The sequence below is a fragment of the Anopheles arabiensis genome, chromosome 3 (assembly GCF_016920715.1).
Source record: "Anopheles arabiensis isolate DONGOLA chromosome 3, AaraD3, whole genome shotgun sequence".
In the NCBI taxonomy this organism is placed as follows: domain Eukaryota; kingdom Metazoa; phylum Arthropoda; class Insecta; order Diptera; family Culicidae; genus Anopheles; species Anopheles arabiensis.
This window is the reverse complement of record NC_053518.1, coordinates 69,698,440-69,702,992: the sequence shown is the minus strand read 5'-3', so window position 1 is coordinate 69,702,992 and position 4,553 is coordinate 69,698,440. Positions and strand designations below refer to the sequence as shown.

General features: G+C 49.4%; 1 long non-coding RNA gene across 1 annotated transcript; it reads left to right on the top strand.

Annotated features, from left to right (window-relative positions):
- The first annotated feature begins 316 nt into the window (after window positions 1-316).
- On the top strand, window positions 317-2,608 carry LOC120903239. The gene is made up of 2 exons (XR_005739563.1): window positions 317-1,675; window positions 1,751-2,608. It is a non-coding gene; the product is annotated as an uncharacterized LOC120903239 (long non-coding RNA).
- The last annotated feature ends 1,945 nt before the right edge of the window (window positions 2,609-4,553 follow it).

Below are 4,553 nucleotides of genomic sequence, written 5' to 3'. Positions count from 1 at the left end.
GGTGCATTAATCGCGAATTTTATTCTATCTCACCGCTTGCGCGTGTTTGTTGAGCAAACGAGAAGACAAGCGTTCAATTTCACCCTTACCCTCCGGGTGCGAGAGCGAGCACTACGCAACCCTCCTCGACTGTAGCAGTGCACGAACAAGACAGCAGCAAGCCATGGAAGCCATTCTCATCTCGCTTGCGTACACACCGTGCATAGCTGGAAGCTTTCCCTTGCGTACCCGCGCTTAGCAATCGCTAGCGTAGCATGTCGCGCTGTTTACTAGGGTTACCGCCATTCGGCCCAAAGCTTTCGTTCGTACGCATTTCGGTGTGGTCGGAGGTCCGTCCCGTCGCGTTCCTTTGCCGGTGGTCGCCGTGGTGGTGGGACCATGGGGAGCGTCCATGGCTTGGGGGCTGGTGTTCGGTTTCTTGGGACGGTGCGTTAGGTGGTGGTGGTGGTAGTGACGGTGCGGTGACCCGGGGTGCAACGATGCGGTGTGTCCCTTGACGGTGTGTGCGAGTGTACTGTGAGTGTTTGTGTGAGCATCTGCGTGTAGGTAGTGCATTAGAAGGAGATCGAGAGGGGAGATTGGTCCCAAGAGATGGTTTGGTCGAAGGATGACTACCTTTCAGAGGACTTTATGCGCGTGTGAGTGTATGTGTGGTGGGGTTTGAAGGACGACCAGGGACGAAGATTACTTGGGTAGAGTGTCGGACAAAAAGGACTCCGGAAGTGGGGGGTGCAGTTCCGCTAGCGTGCATTTCCTGTGGGAACATTCGCATCCAGTGGCTTTGGTGGTCCAGATCCTCAGGATCTCGTGTGTACCATTATCGCAGGATCACGTTGGTGATAACTCACTTCTCAGCTTCCGCTTTGCCCTACGTCCACCATCCTGCCCGGTTGTTGCCGTCCAGGTTCGATCCTTCTCTCTCCCTCTCCTACACCGCGGGCGCGTGTCGTCTCCTGGTTCGGTTAGTCCTCCCAAAGCCTCCCACTTCGCGGGGCATAGTCCTCCCTCATCGGTCTTCTTCGGTCACATCCTCACGTGCTCATCTCACTGCTCACGCACGCTCCTCCCCATCAAGATCGCGCCACCCGTTGTTTCTCGCGATCCAATCCCCACACCCCTGCCGCCCCTTTCCATCCACTCTCTAGAGCCGGCCCAACTTCCCCCCCAGGTCAGCTCCTCTCCTCCCGCCCCGCACAGACTCATCCGGTCGGGGGGGCTGCGGCATACGGGGTGCGGCACGGCCCGCTGGCTTGTCGTACGCATCGGCGTTTTGCGTGTCTAACGGCGCACAACACAGACAAACAACGCTTGTTCAAGAGAATCCAACGCAAGATGAAATCCAACGTAGAATACAAAAAAATAACACAGTTTTTGAATACCCTCAAGTCACAGAAGAGAATTTGATTTCCTCGTGAGGGGTTATTATCATACCAAACAAAAAGTGGGAACAAAAGGGGAGAAGGGGAGAGGGGGAGTTGCTACATCGTCGGGTCTCCGCAGGGTGTGGAGCCGGCCCATCGCGCATCTCCGCTGCTTCGCGTCCGATTACGCCGATGTTTTGTGGTGAAGAGAAGATGAGGTTTGATGCCCGCAAGGCGTAGAATTCTACGCCACAGTGTGCTCTCGCACTCTCTTGCTCACTCTCTCTGCATTGGTGTATTTTGACTGCGCAGTGGTATGATGCGAGGAGGAAAAATTATTATAAATTACTATAATTAAGCTATTGTTCGACGAATTTACCTTCCAAAAGCAGACGAACGGATGCGCGTCCCGTCTACGAGAGTTGCCCCGAAACATAACATAAAAAATCATCCCCGATAAGTGGCCTACCAACTGGTATGGAGCTGGGCAGATTGGAGGACGAATGAAACGCGTGGCGCGGAAGCGGACGGCCACCGGGAATGGAAGGCTACGGAATGTGCGGACAACAAATCAACAACGTCCGCCTTTCATCAATCAAGCATCGCGCTTGACTCACACTCCCGTCATCTCCCGCACAAGCAGAAGAGTGTGGCCAAAGTGAATTCCAAGAGAACCCTGCGGTGCCGTTTCTTCAACAGATTTGTGGTGGAAGTGGTGGTGGTAGAGCCATTGCCCTGTGACATTACAAACCGTGGTGAGCTATTGGACTACGCGGGTAGCGCGTGAAGCATAATTAATGGTGAATTAGTGTCGGCTTTGTAGCTTCTTGGGTTTCCAACGTGCAACTCCGGTTGGAGCATTCAAGTGACCTGAACTGTGGGTAGGAGCTGTGGAATTAGAGTGAACCTGAGAACCCTCGCCCTACTGTGCCACCGTGACAATTGATCGAGCGTGACTCAGGTGAAATAAGCGTGGTGTGCGGTTTCCGGGCGGCTAGCCTAATGCCTGACGTGAAGTGAAGCTTTGATTTCAGTTCTAAGCGTTAATTGTACCTTTTGCTAGCTTCCGGACATTGACATTGATGGATGGATGATGTCCGGAAGAGATTTCTAAGCATAATGAACAAAAAGGAAAGCTTTAAAAGGTTTAATGTCGCTCAAACTCGGACTTTCTACATCTCTTCTAGCGAATGTCACAGAGAAAAGAGAATAAAAGAGCGCTCCAAAGCGATGGCAGTGATTTGAAAGAGAGCATTGCCTGTTTCGTGTCCCCAACGCCCGAACGATAAGAGAAGAGAAGATGCACAAGATACGCACACAAACGCACAGATCCAGTTCGATTGAATCCCACACTGCGGGAGAGTGAGTGAGCAAGAGCAAAAGTTTGCTCCAGATTTGCTGGCTGCAATTGCAGTTCAGAACCCCTCTTTCGGGAACTGGGAGGAGCTTCACGCAAACTTTAATCCAAAGTGCAGTTCCCGTCCACCCAATAAAAAGGGTTGGGAGTAGTTTTGTTAGTGATTGTGATTGCATAAACCGTAACGTGATCATTATTTGCAGCATTGGCCGGTGAAACTTTGTTGCATTCCATTGTTCACAAAATTGTGCGCTGGGTCTGTGTGTCTGTGGAAGGAAGTGGTTCAACATTGAATGGGCAATTGTTGACTTTAAATTGATGCTAAATGCTGTTCAACTGTTCACTAGTAAATCAATTAGAGAGAACAACGTTGTATCTGACTTTGTTGTGTTGCTAACTCCATTCAAAGTGCTAAAAAAATATTTCCCCTTTTATTTCCATGAAGAAATCGCCGCTTCAAAATCCATTAAAAACACTCTAAATATGAATAATGTCCGTTCCAATCGAACATCATTTAAATCACTCGCCGCTCTTCTCTTACGTCCACTCATCTCGCATTCTTCCAGCATCATCATTATTCATCGTTTCGCGTTACTTTTTGTAACAATGTCGCACCACAGAAGTGGTCGATGCAATCACCAAAACATCTTCTCCCAGCAGAAGACTCCAGGGAACTGCAAAAAAAAGTAACAAACTCCAAACGAAAAGCAAGAAACCACCCGTGATGGTCATTATCATTCGTTTGCCAAACTTTTGTCTGTGGCCGAGATGAATACCCCCTTACCCTGGGCGTTGCACATGCGTTGCCCATCGAGAGAGACATTGTGGTGTCGATGATGACACGCAACAAAATTTCCTACCCGCCTCGAAAATGCTACCAGAATTGGGATGCACAGAGCACCTGAAAAAACAAAGCAGACCAGACAAGGCAAGAAACGGCCTGGCAAACGGATGCAAACGATCGTTCATTAGTCGGAGCAGTTGCGACCGGATTTTATGTGGCCCGGGCCCCACGTGAGTTTGGTCGGATGGAGAAGACAAACAGATAAGCGATTCGTTCGTTCATTCGTTTGGTGTGTGTGTGAAGGTGAACAGGGAGAACTTCAAATTTACACGTTTCCGTAACGTTTCAAGGATGGATTATTGATGCCTTCATCAAGCGAAGAGCGAAGACATTCATCAGAAGGAGACGATCACAAAAGGCAAACGCCAAAAAGAAAGGAAGCTAACAGGAAGGAGCTTCTTGGAAGGTTTGGGGATGTTATTTTTTGTTACTGATGCAATTTTCTTGTTGCATAAAGGCGAATGCAAATCAAGCTCTCCTTCACCTTATTGATTGTATTTTAGCTTCGAGCCCCCTTTCAAGGTTCATTTTAAAGCCTCCCCTGTCCTTCATACACACGCCTTCAGCGCCGTAAAGGTGTTTGCTTGCAAGACAACGCTGTAATAGCGCGGCCATAAAACAGTTGCTGACCATCGCCCAAGAAGAGTCACCACTTCTATGCAAAGTATCCTTCCCTTGGTTCGAGTGTTGTATGCCTACGGACAGCACCTGGTCGAGGTTGCTGGCCAGAGTTTATGCGGATAAGTTTTATTACTATCGACTCCCTTCAACAGCTGAAAAAAACACGCTCAACCCATCATCCATGTCCATCTGTTTTGCATGATTCATGTGTTCTTCCACTTATTCACCTCTCTCGGCAATCGGTTGCAATCGACACTTTTGACTGTCTGGAGGGTGTGGATGGATTTCTCACTTCCCTTGGCACGGTCACGGTCACACTTTCCAAAAGGGATATCATTGTAACGACTGTCTTGCCTTCAGACGGTATTAA